The following is a 20,202-nucleotide window of genomic DNA, read 5'->3' as shown; positions in this document are numbered from 1 at the left end:
AAGCACAGAATTGCATCTGGGCGCAGATGAAATAGTAATGACAACCAGAAAGTCAGATTTAACAAGCACATTTAATGAAAGAGATAGCTTTTTTCTAAATTCGAGAAGGGATTCAATTTTCTTAAGATCACTGGGAAGGGCGTTACAGGCTTGCAGCCCTGCGCAGGAATAGTGTCCATCACCCCATGACATCTTGATGGCGGAACCACCAGTAGGTGGTGTCCTAAGGATCGTATGCAGCGATCTGGTTGGTAAGAGAAGATTTTTGAAACAAGATTTGGAAGGGATTGTGTCCTCCGACATATTCCTTATCTTTGATAATAAGTTTCCAGCTTGCTGGCCTCAAATTTTTTCTGTAGAGGGCGCTGCGTGTCGACATCCGCCGAGTCGATGTCCCTCGACGGCCACCGTATCGGCGCCGACGTCACCATGCCCATAAATAGCCACGCGCTGCATCCGTTGCTCAGTTCCTTTTTTCCGCGCTTCGTGGGGCCTCGGAACGTCATTGCTCAGTTCAGTCAGGATAACTCTATATATACTCGAATATTACCTACTCGTTCTCGATGGCATCTTCATCGGAACCGACAACGCCGCGATCCGGCTTCAAGAAATGTCGAGACTGCGGTAAAAAAAATGTCGATAACGGATCCACAGAGGATCTGCTTGCCGACCACCATTGTTCGGAGTGTGAGGAGTGCATGTCCATGACGGCGAAAGCCTTGAAGGAGCGCAAGGGGAAGCTTTAGAGAGGTAAGTCAGTCAAAACCTCCTCGAAGGTTTCTTGGGCTGAGTCGAGGCATTCGTCTCCTCACTGTCGAAAACATTCCCATTCTAGATCTCGAAGTAACTCCCACCATTCGTCGAGATCAAGACACTCAAAAAAGAGACGTTGAAGATCCCCGTCCTCGTCTTCTGTTTCCCCAGAAAGGGTCTCCTGTCCCACAAAACACAGCTCTCAGGCTGAGTGGGAGGAATTCAGAAAGAAAATGTTAAGCGTCTTCGAGAACGCGGCCTCGACCCCCCTCGAAGACAGCTGAGGGTGATACCACGGGTGAAAAACCCAAAAAATCAAAACGCCGCAAGTCTCAGCACCCGGCGAAACATTCCACCCGAGAGCGCCACGAGCCATCGGGTAATCTTCGATGCCGTCGTTGAAGATTCCTTCGACGCATGGGTCGGCGCCATCAACGCCGTTGTCGAAGGGTTCCTCGACGCCATCGTCGACGCCGACATCGACGCCGATGAAAGAGAAGACCAAGGCTACTCGACAGCCAACGGTGATTCCAAGGGCCTCCGGCACAACACCGAGACCGTCGTCGATGTCCTCGAGTAGGATCCCGATCCTCTCGAGTTCTTCGAGACCCCTTCCAGTTTTTTCGACGCCGTTCTCGGCGCCTTCGAAGCCTGTCACATCGGCGTCAACGACATCGACATTTTCTCGCCCAATAATGACTAGTTTGGCTCCTTCTGCCTTAGAGATGGGTTTTACACCATTTCAGAGGTCAGAGTACTCTGGACTATCTTCGATTTATGAAGAGGGGGAAGATTCTGACCAGGAAACATTTGGGTTACAGAGGACCACACTGCCTATTTCAGAGGATTTCACCTCTGAGGAAAGAAGGCTGAAGGACCTACAGAGTCACTACATGAGGCAAGTGGGCTGGACACTTCCCCCGAAGTGGAATTTCTTAAGCCAGACCCAGGGGAACATGCTGAAACACCCTATAGAACCCTTATGGCAAGAATTATTGAATTTATGGGTTGGTCTGCGCCTTCCCCTGTTTTTCAACAGGGTGACCTAACAGACATATTAGACAAAGGTCCATAGGAGGACCCTGTGGTCCCCTTCCATGCAGCCCAGTAGAGGGCGCTGTGCGTCAACGTCCGTCGAGTAGGTGCTCCTCGACGGCCACCGTATCGACTCCGACGTCGTCATGCCTATAAATGGCCACGCGCAGCGTCCGTTGTCCAGTTCCGTTTTTCCGCGCTTCGTGTGCCTCGGAATACCGTTGCTCAGTTCATCAGTCGATATATATTCATATTTCCTCGAGAAAACCGACTCATACTCGATGGCTTCCTCCTCCGACCCGACGACTCCTCGGTCCGGTTTCAAATAATGCAGAGACTGTGGGAAGAAAATGTCGTTGACGGATCCTCACAGGATCTGTTTGTGGTGTCTGGGAATCGAACACCAGTGTTCGGAGTGTGAGGAATGCCTATCTATGACGGCGAAAGCCTTGAAGGAGTGTAAGGGGAAACTCGAGAGAGGTAAGTCAATTTTAACTTCCTCGAAAGTTTCCGCGGTAGAGTTGAGACATTCGTCTCCTCACCGTCGAAAGCATTCTCGGTCTAGGTCTCGAAGTGGCTCCCACCACTCGTCGAGGTCTAGACACTCGAAAAAAAGACGAACAAGATCCCCTTTATCGTCGTCTTCTAGTTCCCCTGAAAGAGTAAATTGCCCCACAAAACACAGCTCTCAAGCTGAGTGGGAGGAATTCAGAAAAAAGATGCTAAGCGTCTTCGAGAAAGCGGCCTCGTCCCCCTCGAAGAAAACGCCGCGAGTCGAAGCACCCGGCGAAAGAGTCGACCCGAAAGCGCCATGAGCCATCGGGAAGTAAAGCATCTTCAATGCCATCGTCGAAAGCCCCTTTGAAGCATAGATCGACGCCGTTATCAAAGGGTTCTTCAACGCATCCGTCGATCGAGTCGACGCCGATAAAAGAAAGACCCACGGCTACTCCACAGCCAACGGTTACACCGAGAGCCTCCGACACGACGTCGAGAACGTCGTCGACATCCTCGAGCAGGATTCCAATCATCTCGAGTTCTTCGCGGCCTCTTCCAGTTTTCTCGACGCCTTTGTCGGCGCCTTCGAGGATTTTTACATCGGCGTCGACGACATCGACCTTTTCAAGGCCTCTGATGATGGCTCCCTCTGCTTTAGAGATGGGTTTTATACCATTTCACAGACCAGAGCATCCCCCCCTTAACTTCAATTTTTGAAGAAAGGGAATATTCTGATCAAGAAAGGCATTTTGGGCTGCAGAGGACCACATTACCTGAACCAGAGACTTTTGCCTCTGAGGAAAGAAGGTTGAAAGACCTTCAGGATGCATTACAGGAAGCAAGTGGCCTAGACACTTCCCCAGAAGTGGAATTTGTCAAACCAGACCCAGGGGAACATGCTGATACCCCTTATAGAACCCTAATGTCAAGAATTATGGAGTTCATGGGTTGGTCTGCGCCTTCACCTGTTTTTCCACAGGATGACCTCACAGACATTCTGGATAAAGGTCCACAGGAGGATCCTGTGGTTCCCTTTCATTCTGCTTTACAAAGAAAGATTTTAACTAACTGGGAAACTCCTGAAGTTGTCCCTGCGGTTAACAAGAAGTTGTCAGCGAAATATAGGGTATCTGCTGCTGACCCTGAATACCTATCTAAGCACCCTACTCCAGAGAGTCTTGTGGTCCAGGCTACAACTTCATCAGGCAGTACTTCTGCTTACCCCACTGCTCCTCAGGATAGGGATGATAACAAATATGATGCCATGGCTAAGAAAGTCTTCTCAGCCTTTAGCATGGCTTTAAAATCTATTAATGCAACTTGTACGCTCGCTAGGTTCAGCCACACTCTTTGGGAGTGTGCTTCATCGGCGGCTGACTGCATTCCGGAAGGAGAAGAAAGGGACGCATTTTTAAATATCATCAGAGATGGTAAAGATGCAATGTGTGAGTCCCTTCAAACTGGCATTGATTCTGCTGACAGTATCAGCAGGGCCATGGCGGCAAGCACCACAATCCGCAGGCATGCGTGGTTGAGAAAGTCCGGCTTTGCTTCTGACGTACAGGCCAGACTTTTAAATATGTCCTTTGACGGTTCTTCCCTATTTGGTAAAAAGGCGGATAACAGTTTGGAAAAACTACAAACATCTAAAGCAGCAGCTAAGTCACTAGGAGCTGCAATCCGACAAACTGATTTTCGTCCCTCAGGATCCTCTTGGAGAGGAAGGTCCTTTCGCTATTATTCCTCATATGGAAGAGGCAGAGGACGGCCGACTCAAAGAGGCCAAGGAAAATTTACCCGTGGTGGACGGGGTAAAGGAAAGAAAGCCGCATCAGCAGGAGCCGCTTTACCTTCGGCAACTGCATCAGCCGCTCCCAAACCACTCTGAGGTCTCCCATCACAAGACACCTGTAGGGGGCAGGTTAACTCACCATCTGACGGAATGGCAGGCTATTACGTCAGATGCTTGGGCATTGGAGACAGTTGCCCAAGGTTACTGCCTGCCTTTTCTACGCATCCCTCAGAGACATCCACCGGGGAACAACTCTCTGAAAGTGCCGGATCCGCTCCTCTTGCAGGAAGTTGTAGACCTGCTAGAGAAAGGTGCCATAGAACCGGTACCTGTAGCGGACAGGAACAAGGGCTGGTACTCCCCCCTACTTTCTCATACCAAAGAAAGACGGAGGACTGAGACCCATCCTGGACTTACGAGAATTGAACAAGTTCCTCAGGAAGGACAAGTTCAAGATGGTAACTCTCTCTCAGATCCTTCAGGCCCTCCAGCTTCAGGACAGGTTGGTATCTCTGCACCTTCAGGATGCGTATTTCCATGTGCCTATCCATCCCAAGCACAGGAAGTACCTGAGGTTCGCAATTGGCAACTCTCATTATCAATTTCGAGTTCTGCCATTTGGGCTGACCTCCGCCCCGAGGGTCTTCACCAAGCTAATGTCGGTTGTGGCTGCAAGTCCAAGGAGGGAAGGGATTCAAGTATACCCCTACCTGGACGATTGGTTGATCAGAGCAGTTTCTTCGGAACAAGCTCGGATCCAACTAGATTATGTTTGCCACTCCCTTCACAGGCTGGGCTTCTCCCTCAATTTAAAGAAGTCACAGATGATACCATCACAGAGACTCCAGTTCATTGGAGCAGTCCTGGACACGTCCCTGGGAAAAGTCTCGCCACCAGAGGTGAGGGCTCAAGATATTCTGCAGATGGTCACCAGGTTTCAAAATGCCCAATGTCTCCCAGCCTACGACTTCTTTGAGGTTGCTAGGCCTCATGGCATCCTGCATATTCCTTGTGCCAGAGGCTCGCCTGAGAATGAGATCCCTTCAGTGGGCCCTGAGGACTCAGTGGTCACAATTCTCAGGGAGGATGACCGATCTCCTCCGGATTCCGGACAAGGTAGCCCACGACCTTCAATGGTGGGCCTCTCCAGAGATCATCTTGAAAAGAGAACTGTTTTGGCAACCATGGCCGGAGAGAACAGTAGTCACAGACGCCTCACTCACGGGGTGGGGAGCCCATGCCAACGACTTGACCATCAGCGGTCGTTGGTCTCCATCGGAGTCCAGACTACACATAAACCTGTTGGAGCTGAGAGCCATCAGACTGGCACTGAAGGCTTTTCTGCCGTCTGTACGGGGGAGAAACGTTCTGATAATGACGGACAATACAGTGGCCATGCACTACCTCAACAAAAGAGGAGGCTTAGGGTCACTGCTACTGTGCAGAGAGGCGATGCAGCTCTGGTTTTGGGCAATTCAGGAAGGAATCTCTCTTTCGGCAATTCACCGAGCCGGAGAGAAGAACTTGACAGCGGACGCTCTGAGCAGGCAGAACACAGTCTCCCACGAATGGGAGATAGCTCAGGAAGTCCTTCAAGAGATCTTCGCCCTTTGGGGAACCCCTCAAGTGGATCTGTTTGCCACCAGTATCAACAGGAAGTGCGACAGATTTTCCTCAAGGGAATTTCCCCCGAGAGGAGCTCTAGGAGACACGTTCGTAGTGGACTGGGAGTTCCCACTTCTGTACGCGTTTCCTCCGGTCCCTGTCATTCCTCAAATGATCAGGAGGTTGAGAAGGTTTCGGAAGTCCATGATCCTTATTGCCCCGGATTGGGCCAGGAGAACGTGGTACCCGGACCTTCTGGACATGTCCATCTGTCCTCCAATTCGTCTACCGTACAGAGGATCTTCTCTCGCAGAAGGGAGGTCAGGTTCTCCATCCAGCCATCAAGACCCTCAACCTTCATGCTTGGTATCTGAAAGGTTGAGGTACAAGGATTGGGACCTTCCAGATGACGTCATGGAGGTGTTGCTTTCGGCCAGAAGACCAGCAACTAAGACTCTATACCGCTGCCGTTGGAATACATTTTGCAGCTGGTGCAGAGAAAAGAATATCGAACCCTTTTCATGTGGTACACCTGCGGTGTTATCCTTCTTACTTTATTTGGCAAATTCGGGCCTTCAAATTGGCACTATTAAGGGCTATCTCGCAGCGCTATCGATCTTTAAGCGCACTGCAGAGGAGCCATCCTATTTCAAAATTCCATTGGTAATACAATACCTGAAAGGTCTAACTAATGTTTACCCTCCAAGACCATTCCAAGTTCCCTTATGGGACTTAAATCTAGTTTTAAACTTCCTAAAGGGTGCTCCTTTTGAACCACTCCACTCTTGTTCATTGAAGTTTCTCACCCTCAAAATTGTTTTATTGGTAGCATTAGCATCTGCTAGAAGGGTTAGTGAGATACAAGCCCTGTCTTGTAAACCTCCTCATACAACTTTTCAAAAGGACAAAGTAGTGCTACAGGTGAAGCCTAACTTCCTCCCAAAGGTAGTTTCGGAATTTCACATTACTCAGAAGATTACTCTACCTTCATTCTATCCTCGTCCCCATCCGGGGAAAGAGGAAGAGAGACTACACAGGCTGGACCCTAAGCGAGCCTTGAGTTTTTATGTCAGTAGACTTGCTAAAATTAGACAAACAGACCAACTCTTTGTAGGTTACGCAGGACATAAGTTAGGATTACCAATAACCAAACCATCTCCAGATGGATTATTTTAGCCATTCTGGAATGCTACAAACTGGCAGGGAAAGAGCCCCCTCAAAATCTAAGGGCTCATTCGACCAGGGGTATCGCAGCATCCTCAGCTCTTCAAAGAGGGGTACCAATTAGAGACATAAGTGCGGCTGCCACATGGTCGTCCGCACATACCTTTACCAAATTTTATAGCCTGGATTCCTCCTCTAGTCAAGAGACTAGATTTGGCAAAGCTGTGTTACACTCTGTTCATTCCTAAAGGGTAATACGGCATCTCTTACTCCCACCTCCAATCACATACCACTGCTATGGGAGTCTATCATAGATAAGGAATACGTCGGAGGACACAATCCCTTCGAAGTACAAGTTACTTCTTACCTTGTAACGTTCTTTCGATGGGATGTTCCTCCGACGTATTCCTTATCGCCCCTCCCATCCATCCCCGCAGTAACATTTCCCTTGTGGTTGCAGCTTACGCTCCTTCAAGGGTAGTAACCATTCATACAATAACTACTTTACTCTACAAAACGGAACTGAGCAACGGACGCTGCGCGTGGCCATTTATAGGCATGATGACGTCGGCGTCGATACGGTGGCCGTCGAGGAGCACCTACTCGACGGGCGTCGACGTACAGCGCCCTCTACTGGGAGAAAATTTTTCAGAGGCCAGCAAGTTGGAGATACAAATATCATAGATAAGGAATACGTCGGAGGAACATCCCATCGAAAGAACGTTACAAGGTAAGAAGTAACTTGTTCATCTAATTGGGAAACTCCTGAAGTTATCCCTGCGGTCAATGAAAGATTGTCAGCCAAGTATAGGGTAGCGGCTGCTGACCCTGAATACTTATCAAAACACCCGACTCCAGAGAGCCTAGTGGTTCAAGCGGCAACTTCATCTAGCAGTAGGACCGCTTACCCTCCTGTCCCACAGGATAGAGATGACAAGAGGTACAATTCTATGGCGAAGAAAGTCTTCTCTGCTTGTAGTATGGCGTTGAAGTCCATCAACGCCACCTGTACGCTCGCCAGGTTCAGTCGCACACTGTGGGAGTGTGCTTCATTAGCGGCTGACTGCATACCCGAAGGAGAGGAAAAGGAAGCCTTCCTTAACATTATTAAAGATGGCAAAGATGCCATGTGCGAATCTCTTCAAACTGGCATTGATTCCGCTTACAGTATCAGCAGGGCCGTGGCGGCAAGTACAACAATCCGCAGGCATGCGTGGTTGCGAAAGTCTGGCTTTGCTCCAGATGTACAGGCCAGACTTTTGAATATGCCCTTTGACGGCTCTTCACTATTTGGAAAAAAGGCTGATGACAGTCTGGAAAAGTTGCAGACTTATAAAGCAGCAGCAAAATCTTTAGGAGCTGCTATCCGCCAAACTCATTTTCGCCCCTCAGGAACCTCTGGGAGAGGAAAGTCCTTTCGCTATTATTCTGCATTCGGGAAAGGCATAGGACAGCCGGCTCAAAGAGGCTAAAGGAGATCCACCCGAGGTGGACGGGTCAAAGGTACTAAGGCCGCAACAGCAGCAGTTTCCTCTTTACCCTCGGCATCTGCATCAGCCGCCCCCAAACCACTCTGAGGTCTTTCCACAGAATACACCTGTAGGGGGCAGGTTAACTCACCATCTGACGGAATGGCAGGCTCTAACGTCAGATGCTTGGGCATTGGAGACAGTTGCCCAGGGTTACTGCCTACCCTTTCTACACATCCCTCTGAGTCATCCACCGGGGAACAGCTCTCTAAAAATTCCAGATCCGCTCCTCTTGCAGGAAATTATAGACCTGCTAGAGAAAGGTGCCATAGAACCGGTACCTGTAGCGGACAGGAACAAGGGCTGGTACTCCCCGTACTTCCTCATACCAAAGAAGGAGGGAGGACTGAGACCCATCCTGGACTTAAGAGAATTGAACAAGTTCCTCAGGTAGGACAAGTTCAAGATGGTAACTCTCTCAGATCCTTCAGGCCCTCCAGCTCCAGGACTGGCTGGTATCTCTGGACTTTCAGGATGCTTATTTCCATGTGCCGATCCATCTCAAACACAGGAAATACCTGAGGTTCGCAATTGGCGACTCTCATTATCAATTTCGAGTTCTCCCATTTGGGCTGACCTCCGCCCCGAAGGTCTTCCCCAAGCTGATGTCGGTAGTGGCGGCGAGTCTGAGGAGGGAAGGGATCCACGTCTACCCCTTCCTGGACGATTGGCTGATCAGGACTGTATCTTCGAAACAGGCCCAGCTAGATTGTCTGCCACTTCCTTCACAAACTTGGCTTCTCCCTCAATTTAAAGAAGTCACAGATGATACCATCACAGAGAATCCAGTTCATTGGAGCGGTCCTGGACACTTCCTTGGGAAAAGCCTTGCCACCAGAGGTGAGGGCTCAAGATATTCTACAGATGGTCACCAAGTTTCAAAATGCCCAACGTCTCCTAGCCTTCGACTTTTTGAGGTTGCTAGGCCTCATGGCATCCTGCATCTTCCTTGTGCCAGAGGCTCGCCTGAGAATAAGATCTCTTCAGTGGGCACTGAGAAGTCAGTGGTCGCAATTCTCAGGGAGAATGACAGATCTCCTCCGTATTCCGGACAGGGTAGCCCGCGACCTTCAATGGTGGGCCTATCCAGAGAACATCTTGAAAGGAGAACTGTTTTGGCAACCATGGCCGGAGATAACAGTAGTCAGACGCCTCACTCACGGGGTGGGTAGCCCATGCCAAAGACTTGACCATCAGCGGTCGTTGGTCTCCATCGGAGTCCAGAGTATACATCAGCCTATTGGAGCTGAGAGCGATCAGACTAGCGCTGAAAGCTTTCCTGCCATCAGTACAGGGGAGAAATGTCCTGATAATGACGGACAACACGGTGGCCATGCACTACCTCAACAAAAGAGGAGGCGTAGGATCACTGCCACTGTGCCGAGAGGCGATGCAGCTCTGGTTTTGGGCAATCCAATCCAATCTATCGCCAGTCCACCTAGCCGGAGAGAAGAACTTGATAGCGGATGCTCTGAGCAGGCAGAGCACAGTCTCCCACGAGTGGGAGCTAGCTCAGGAAGTCCTTCAAGAGATCTTCGCCCTTTGGGGAACCCCTCTGGTGGATCTGTTCGCCACAAGCACCAACAGTAAGTGCGATCTGTTCTGTTCAAGGGAATTTCCCCCTAGAGGAGCTCTAGGAGACGCGTTCGTAGTGGACTGGGAGTTTCCACTCCTTTACGCGTTCCCACCAGTCCCTGTTATTCCTCAAATGATCAGGAGGTTGAGAAGATTCCGGAAAACCATGATCCTAATTGCCCCGGATTGGGCCAGGAGAACGTGGTACCCGGACCTTCTAGATATGTCCATCTGTCCTCCAATCCGTCTTCCACTCAAAGAGAATCTTCTCTCGCAGAAGGGAGGTCAGGTTCTCCATCCAGACACCAGAACCCTCAACCTTCATGCTTGGCTTCTGAAAGGGTGAGGTACAAGGATTGGGATCTCCCTGATGACGTCATAGAGGTGTTGCTTTCAGCCAGAAGGCCAGCAACAAAGTCTTTATACCGCTGACGTTGGAACAAATTTTGCAGCTGGTGTAGGGAAGAGAATATCGACCCTTTTTCATGTGGTACACCAACAGTTTTATTGTTTCTACTCTACTTGGCAAACTCAGGCCTTCAAGTTGACACTGTAAAAGGCTATCTCGCAGCGCTTTCTATCTTCAAGCGCACTGCGGAGGAACCATCGTATTTCAAACTTCCTCTAGTGATACAATTTCTCAAGGGATTAACTAATGTTTATCCTCCAAAACCATTCCAGGTTCCCTTATGGGACTTAAATTTAGTCTTAAACTTCCTAATGGGCACTCCATTCGAACCACTTCACTCTTGTTCGCTGAGATTTCTCACGCTTAAAACTGTCCTATTGGTAGCACTAACATCTGCTAGGTGGGTGAGCGAGCTACAAGCTCTCTCCTGTAAACCCCCACATACAATTTTCCACAAGGACAAAGTTGTCCTACAGGTGAAGCCTAATTTCCTCCCAAAGGTGGTTTCTGAATTTCATATTACTCAGAAAATTACCTTACCTTCGTTCTACCCTCCTCCCCATCCGGGGAAAGAGGAGGAAAGGCTACATAGGCTGGACCCAAGGCGAGCTCTCAACTTTTACATCAGCAGAATGGCTAGGATCAGGCAAGCAGACCAACTGTTTGTAGGATACTCAGGTCTCAAGTTGGGACTACCCATACCAAAACAAACCATCTCCAGGTGGATTATTTTGGCCATTCTGGAATGTTACAAACTGGCAGGGAAAGAGCCACCCCAAAATCTCAGGGCTCATTCAACCAGGGGTATTGCAGCCTCGTCGGTTCTCCAAAGAGGGGTACTGGTCCGAGACATATGTGTGGCTGCCACATGGTCGTCCGCACATACATTCACAAAATTTTACAATCTGGATTCCTCCACTAGTCAAGAGACCAGATTTGGCAAGGCCGTATTACATTCGGTCCATCCCTAAAGGGATACATAACATTCTCACTCCCACCTCCAATTACATGCCACTGCTATGGGAGTCTATCAAAGATAAGGAATACGTCGGAGGACACAATCCCTTCGAAGAACAAGTTACTTCTTACCTTGTAACGTTCTTTCGACGGGATGTTCCTCCGACGTATTCCTTATCGCCCCTCCCATCCATCCCCACAGTGAGACTTCCCTTGTCGTTGCAGTTTACGCTCCTTCAAGGTCAATAACCAATTCAGGCATGACTTTTCTTATGCTACAAAATGGAACTGAGCAACGGACGCAGCGCGTGGCTATTTATGGGCATGGTGATGTCGGCGCTGATACGGTGGCTGTCGAGGGACATTGACTCGGCGGACATCGACGCGCAGCGCCCTCTACAGAATTTTTTTTCGAGGCCAGCAAGCTGGAAACGTATTATCAAAGATCAGGAATACGTGGGAGGAACATCCCGTCGAAAGAAAGTTACAAGGTAAGAAGTAACTTGTTCATCTAGGGGCAGTCCCATGGAGGCATTTAAAAGTCAAACAAAAGGTCTTAAACAGAACCCTTTGCTGTATTGGTAGCCAGTGAAGGTTTCTCTGGAACTGAGAAATGGTTGAACGTCTGGGCAATGAAAAAAACAGCCTAACGTCTGCATTTTGAGCAACCTGCAGACGTTGTATTTGACCTTTTGGAATTCCCATTAGTAGGGCATTGCAGTAGTCTATTCTAGAATTTACCAGTGCACCAACTACCAGTGGACAATCTTTGTATGAATGGTAATATACAGATTTTACAATTTAATTTACCTGCAGATTTCAACTTAATTTTGCCTGCCAGATATATCCAACATTCTTTACCTTAGCTGCAAATGATGTTGAAACCTCTAGAATTCTGGACAGGACGGCTGCTGTGAAATTTTAACTAATTGTGTCTTAATTCCAAATAGAATAATCTCATTTTTATTTGGATTTAGTTGTAGCTTGTTAGCCACCATCCAGCTCTTTATTTTGCTAGCACAGGCTAACACTCTGTCTGCTCCTTCTACAGGTTCTTTTAGTCGAACATAGATCAGTGTGTCATCGGCATAGGAATGATAATGCAAGCCGAATTCCAAGAAGATGCCTAGCAAAGGGCAATTATAAATAATGAATACCAATGGGTACAGAGAGGAGCCTTGAGGCACTCCACACTTAACTGATAAAAAATCAGAGATAAATGTCCCCAATTTAACTTGCTGGGTTCGATTGGTCAAAAAGGATGTGAACCATTGTAGTGCCTCATTGGATACCTGAGCCACTGTAGAAAGTCTTGAGATAAGAATCTCAAAATGGACTGTGATTTCACCCTCATTGGCAGCCTTCATGATATCGTCCAAAACTGACACAAGTAATGGAAAGGGAGTTCCTCATTGGAACGGGTGTCCTTGTCCCCACGGGGGGAGTCTCTCCCTGCAAGGTCCTGCCTGTCTCTACCCCTAGGGAGGATGTCGCCTAGCAGGCTCAACTCCCTAGCCTTGCAAGGAAAACCTCTCCAACTCCTCCCCCGGGGGAGAATTCGTCACACCATCCACATTAGTTCTAATGTCTGTCATTACAGGGTCAGAATAATTTATGTATGGTCCTCTGTTATGAAAAGTGTGTGATTAGGGGCCCTTTCCTAATTTAGCCTTCAAATCACCACCTTCTTTAAAACATTTTTTTTTAAATTATTTATGCATTCCTAGTTTAACCCCTCCCAGTGCTGAGCCCTTTTTGGTGATTTTGGTATGTTGCCATTCAATCCCTTGTAACTTTTTTGTTACATGTGATATCTGGGCCAAATTTTGACCCTTTCTTTCCCACATTTAGGCAATCATAACGCCAGTTTGCTGTATGGGGGTGAGAGAACATAAGAAAAATGAGAGAACATTCTGTGTAGGAGCTTCCCGTAAGAGCTAAGAACTGCTGTTCTGAATTCGCCATTTTCCAGGCTTTCAAGAACAGGTGGAGTGTAACCAAAAAAACATTTTTATAAGGTTACATTCAGTTTTGTGAGAGGTGGGGGATGTTTCCCTTTTTTTCCAATAGGACATGCGTGGACGGAATGGAAGAGGAGGGTAGGAAAGCTAAATGGGAAGACAGAAAGGCATACATTTCGGAGAAGTAGACAAAATTCAGAGTTTAGGAAGGGGTCATTTGCACCTGTCAGGCAACAACTGTGTAGGTAAAATTCCCATAGTTTGGTTAAAAAAAGGTATCTGCTAGACATGTTTGGACCTGTAAGGTAATGGCTTCTGTGAATATTGAGAAAAGCAATGCACCATTAGATTCCCCTGACTCTTCTTGTTAGGAAATCAAACATATTTCGTAATGTTCCACAAAACAAGCAATACCACAAGCCAAAAATGGAACAAAGGTACACATGATGTTTATGCTGACGGCCTAAACAGATGTACTTAGCATGTGAAAATAAGGAAAACAAATGTGGTGAGGAATGGCAAGCATACATTTTTTGAAAGAGCACAAGCAGACCCTTTGAAGGATAGGTGACGTGTACAGGTTTCAAAAGCATTCCGTGTCTAAAGCTGCGACTAAATGTAGGTTAAATTTGGGAAATGAAAGGGTTGTGTTACAAAGTGCAGTAACAAATGTATGAAAATGTTATCAAAACCAAGGGAAAACATCAAATGTCCTACCTTCCCACGGATATCCCGACGTAAATGGTACCTCACGTGTGGATGCACCTACCTGGGCGCAAAGGGAGAACGCCAAAACACTGGTACATTAAATCGCCTGGGGAAGACTGGATTTGGCTTTGTGGCCAACCCACAGATTTGTGCTTGGGGTGTTGCAGCTACCAAGGTGAATGGGGAATCCCATGCATTTCTGAAAAGAAGACAGCCGTGGGAATCCACAGAGGTCCGACTTGCGCGAATCACCCTAGAATTTAATATCCACAAGCCCCGGCAAAGTCAACAATTGTGGGGAAAAACACAATTTTCAGACATTTGCCACCAGGAAACCGACAAAAAAGGCCATCCACAACACATGTCCTAGCTTCCCATGTTCCCACAGTTGTCCCAATTAAAGCGGTACATCACATGTGTGTTTGCACCTACCTGGGCGCCAAGGTAAAAGGCTAAACCACTGGTATCCCAGAGGGTTTGGGCAGAGCACATTTTTCAGGATTTTGGTCTTGTGGACAACCTACAGATTTGGGCCTGGGGTGTTGCAGCCACCTGGGAAAACACAGAAGCCCATGCATTTCTGAAAGGAAGACACCTGTGGGAATCCACAGAGGTCTGACTTGCACGAATCGCCCTAGAATCTATTACCCACAAATCGTGGCAAAGTCCAGAATTTAGGGGAAAAAACACAATTTTCAAATATTTGCCAGCAGGTAACCACCGAAACACGTTGCCAACAACACATGTCCTACCTTCCCATGTTCCACAGGTGTCCCGACGAAAACAGTACCTCAACTGTGTGGGTGCACCTACCTGGGTGCAAAAGGAAAACGCTAAACCACTGCTATCCCCAAAAGGTTTGGGGGAGGACATTTTTAAGATTTTGGTCTTGTGGACAACCTACAGATTTGGGCCTGGGGTGTCGCAGCCAACAAGGAAAACAGGGACCACATGCAATTCTGAAAAGAAGACAACTGTGGAAATCCACAGAGGTCTGACTTGTGCGAATCGCCCTAGGATGTATTACCCACAAGGCCCCTGTAAGGAGCACATGGTGGCAACAGTAAAGACAGACACAAGTGATCACAGTTCAAGGGTGTTTATTGAACAATCAGTGCAGGGTGGAATAACGCCTGACTTAAACCTAAATTTAAGATGGGAGCAAGCGTCGACCAGCAAATGAAAAATAAGACAGTCGTAGTGATGTTGTGTCAAATAAAAGGGCCTATACTAAAAAGCCTATTGCCAAATCCTTACAACTAATTACAGAAAGTGTGGGATAGGGTTTCAATAAAGAAAGAAGTGTTCATAAATAATAAGTCAGGATGTGATTGCCAGGCGGTCTCCGTTGCCCACAATTGGAGCACGGGACAAAGTGGATCTCCTGAGCACGGGACAAAGTGGATCTCCTGAGCACAGCACGTGCTTGAGCTTTCCCAACACGAGCCGACAGTTCTGTTCAGCTGTCAGGTTCTTTGATGGCCAAGTCTATTTTCAATAAAAAGTCTCTTGCCTTCGAGAACTGATGTATTTAACAAACAAAAAAACACAAAGTTCTGCTTCACATATACCTTGGGTGATGGCTTCACCCCTGGGAACCCCTCTTCCGGGCGTATAAACCTCTCACAAAATCGTATTCACCAAATCAATCAAACAGTTCCTTTTCAATGCACTTTGGGTGAAAACATTCCACCCCGGATCTCCCTCTCTCGGGCTCGGACCTCTTTTAGACGTCAGTCTCCCTCCCTTGGGTTCACTGTGGGTTTTCTCACTTTCACATATCTTAATGTCTTTTTAAACAGTTCTTTTTTGTCGGCTTCCCTCTACCGGGTTCATTCTTGCCAACTTTTACAACACACTGTTCATATGCTCAATCTACCATATGCTCAATCTACCAAACGGGACATATTTGCCTTAGCTTTGATATCATCTGTCGGTGAAAGACTTTCAACGGTACAGAGGATTTTACAAGACTCCTGTATGACCACTTTGGCCTCTTCCCGACTTTTCCCAAGGGCTTCTGGTTACGGTAGCTTCTACCATCGGGTAATCACCCAGAGTTTCCTGCCTGAACACCCATGTGGTGTCGGATTCTTCTGCTGCTAGTTTTTCCCCTCTTTTCTCACTAGTATCTTTAAGCTCTTGATGGCAAGTCCTTTTTTACACATACTCCAGAATAATCACACCCCTATAGGGAAATAGGCCAGGAGATAGCGTTGCAATGATAACAAAGGTTTAATTTTACAGAATACAAATATCAGAAAAGGACTCTGCTGCTCGAGAGCACTCTGTCTAATCTAAGGGTAAGCAGAAGCTTAAAAAGCCATGTGACGTCATCCTATACAGTAAGAACTGGTGCTACTGATTGCTTGGACAGTATAGATGGGCCTGCTCCATAGGGGATGCCAGGCTACAATTGTTTAGTTCTTTTGCCGTTGATCAGTCTCCCAGTGGGTCAGCTGGGTTCATCTCAGTCTTGGGTGAAGGTCAGGTTGCTCGTATAATACATTGTTACATCTAAACTAACACGCTAAGCTCCCTATTTCATCACTGTGGCATGCACCTGGGCGGCACAGAGAATGGTGCCAGGGGGAAGGGAGGATAAAATACAGTCATGCTGACCCACATATTCAGGGCTTCGTTGATACCGCATTTCCTGCACTCAAGGTCTTCACCCTGGGTTTTGCTCTTTAATATATCCCTCCCTGTACCTTGTGTTACAAAGGCTGTGTTTTATGCTGGAAGAAATACATTCGCACATGCTTGGATCTTTTATGGACACTTGATTTGTGTTAGGACAGGAGGGTAGTTTGCTTTCACAGAATGCAGAGGTTTGGGGGAGACGATTCAGTGGTGTGGGCCTAGCATTTGCGCTCTTTGGGTGGGGGTAAGAGGCAGGGACGTCATTTCACCAAAATGCCAGGGGTAGCGGAAGTGACATCACAGTGCCACGCCCCCAAGAGTGACATCACAAGAAGTGATGTCATTTGACCGCACCCCCCACAGGAAGTGATGCCATTCGACCACACCCCACATGAAGTGATGTCATTAGACCACACCCCCACCATGACATCACCGCAAGTGGCCTCAAAGCATTATTCCTCAGAACACTAAGAAAAAAATTGTTACGATATCAGTGTATTGTGATATTTCATACAAGAATGGATCATCATATGTAGCAGTGTCAAGGTCCATGTTGCCACGTGAAGTGTATGAACCCCAATCCCCTCTTTATGTGGATCTGCCCTGTTATTTCAACAGGACTACAGAGCAAAATCACATTCCTGGGGGACAGGGACGGATAGGCGGGCATGGGGATAGGGGAAAGCCAGGATAAAAGGGGAGAGGGAGAATATTTCACCACAAAACATGTATGGCATCCTCAGTTTTTAATGATTCTTCTTCTTGTGTTATTTTGGCTGCCAAAAGATTAGTTCTAAATGTGCTCAAGGCATACAGTGCATTACTGGGTGATACGAGCTTCAGTACCAAAAGCCTCATCAGTCCTGTCCCCATATTTTATGGGGGAAGAAATCCTGGCTGCATTTTGCATTACTCCCACAGTCACCAACACTCATTGTATGTCTAGGTTTCTGTTCCTACATGTTCATTGTCCTCCACACCCCGCACCTCTCCACAATGGTACACATTCCAACAATTAGTACTATTATATAGATTTTGGGATAATGCCCAACAGTTGCTCTTCCTTCACTCTGATCATAAGACTTAAAATGTAGTTTCTTACCAGACTGAGCAGAACAGTGGCTTGACAGACGTGCCGGTGCTGCTGTTTCAGTGGCATATAAGGTGAAGATTCTGACTCGAAGGCAGGTTGTTGCTTAGGTGACCGGAAACCAGAGGAGAAGTCTCTGAGTGTTCAATGGCAACAGATCAAGAAGACACAGAACTCTGGTAGTGGAGCTGCAGGTGTTTGGCAGAGAAGAGGCTTCAAGTATGGCAGGTGCTGTTTTGAGGTCACAGAAAACTGGCTGTGATGCGGTTGGTGCCGGGCTGGTTTTGGAGAAAAAATATCAGGGATTGACCTCTGTTTTGGATCCTTGGGTTTTCCTGTTGGTGTAGACATGTTCGTTCTTTTAGTACTGCTAAATCAGAAGCTATTATTCAAGCAAATGATGGATTCCTGGGTGTCCTTCCGACTTTGTTTTGTTCTTCACTCTTCTTTGGGGGACCACTTCTGCTGCATACCAAAGGGGAGATAAATCTGAAATGTATTGCTTTGGCTTACAACTTTATCACTGTACTCCCTGAAAATAAGCTAATACTCCCCAAAAAGTAAAACAGAGATTACAAATACTCCCAACAAAAAAATAGGAAACAAACACTGTGGACCCCGAACCCCTGCTTTCACGCACACAGCTCCATGGATGTTTGGAGAGGTAGCGCACGTAGTTCCAAAGGAAGAAAGTACTATTACTGCCCGAAAGCTAGACATGCACATGATCTTTTAATGTGTATGAGTAATTAGGTGCAACATAATTATTAGAAAACTCTTTCCGTTTTTCAGTTAATAAATACTGCCGTGGGGAACTGGATTTACATTTTTACTCCCTAAAAATCATTTTACTTCCAAGTTTACAAAACAGGAAATAAAATAGTCCCACTTCAAAATCTTATCTGGAGCACATACCTAAGCTGTGATTTCAAGTATTTATTTTTGTAGCTTACTTTTAGGCCAGTCCTATCTGTCGGGGTTATAGTTTAGATTTGAGAGATTAACAGTTGCACTCTGTTCAAACTCTGCCCCTAAACAAAGAAACCCCTTGGTCCCGAAAAACTGAAGTGAAGCATGCGTTCAGTGTCATACATTTTGAAGTAAATTTTGTGGTAGTCTCTGATTCAATGGAAGAGAGACAGCAATCTCTAGTGTTGGAACAACTAGGACAAGGCTGCAATGCATAAACAGGTATGGACTAACAGATCAGATCATTAACATATGCTGTACATTTTCAATATGTTGCTTCATGTTCATTTACCTCCCACAACGGTCACAGATAAGCCTGGGTGTCAGTTGCTCAGTGGTGGTACTGTTTGCTGGCGTTAAGAACGAGAAAGGAAGGAACTCCCACATGAAGATGCAGGTCTGAAAACAATAACAAAATACCAGAATCATTCATTTGTGCAACACCACACCATATTAATTGCAGACTCAGCAAACAAACATTCATGACTCATTGGAGGAGCCTGATATTGACTTCTTGTGGCTAACTGAAACATGGTTTATGGACAATTACACCACCTTGATCACCCTCTACAACCGGCAGGCTACAAAAGCCATGTTATCAACATATTGAACAAATTTGGCAGAGTAGTGTCTCCCATATCCAGGGGATAGCTCAGGGGCAACGTGCTCACCTTGGGAGAAAGACAACATGAAGCAACACTGGTGAAGTGAAGTCTAGAGGATTTTGGAAGTGTTTCACCCTCTTCTAAAAGAAGGGTCTTGTTTAATAAGATATTTGTCCATGAATGTGACATGTCTGTCACTACCCTTGGACACTCTGCCTTCTCCTCACCAACCGTGATGCTTGAACCCCAACCTGCTCCTTAGCTGCCCACACCCTTGAACCTGGATCAGTGGTGCAAAAGAGTGAACCTTGATTGGGAGCACGAAGTGAAAGATAAGAGTAAAACAAGTGATAGGAGCAGGGCCGGCCTTAGGGCAGGGCCTCCCGGGGCGCTCTTTGTCCCCCGCCACGCCAGCTCGGCGGAGTCTTTCAAGGGCTCCCCCGACCTGGTGTGGTGGGAGAAGGCGCGGCAGGGTGCTGATGCTTTCACATCTGCGCCTATTAAAAAATGTGGTGTCCTCCCACCCCCTCATGACATGGGGCACACAGAGGGGTGGGGAGCCATATTCTTATTTTGCTGCCTGGGGCTCTGCCGCCACTAAGGCCGGCCTTGGATAAGAGAAGACATAGGATGAGGGGGCTTTTCTGTGAGTGGATATGTAGAATGTGAAGAGGAGAGAGCCACAGTCGGACCCCTGTGGAGCACTTACTGGTGGAGGGAAAGTGGTGGAGGGGCCAATCTTCCAAGAGAATGAGATGTAAGAGTCCGTTCAGTAAAAGCATGCAGATTATGTGGTAGAGCTCGACCGCACAGGTAGGCCATGGCGTTGCTAGAGCAGGCAGTGAAGGACCCCCGACTTGCCGACTGATCAGATGGGGCAGTGCGGGGGTAGGGGGTACTGGAATTTTC

General features: G+C 47.4%; 1 protein-coding gene across 2 annotated transcripts in view; it reads left to right on the top strand.

Annotated features, from left to right (window-relative positions):
- IFT80 (intraflagellar transport 80) overlaps positions 1-20,202 on the top strand; it is a 1,621,792-nt gene that overhangs the window by 1,008,381 nt on the left and 593,209 nt on the right. The window lies entirely within an intron of this gene.

The sequence above is a fragment of the Ambystoma mexicanum genome, chromosome 10 (assembly GCF_040938575.1).
Source record: "Ambystoma mexicanum isolate Mex_15411 chromosome 10, UKY_AmexF1_1, whole genome shotgun sequence".
NCBI classification, from domain to species: Eukaryota; Metazoa; Chordata; class Amphibia; order Caudata; family Ambystomatidae; genus Ambystoma; species Ambystoma mexicanum.
This window is presented reverse-complemented; position numbering and strand designations above follow the sequence as displayed.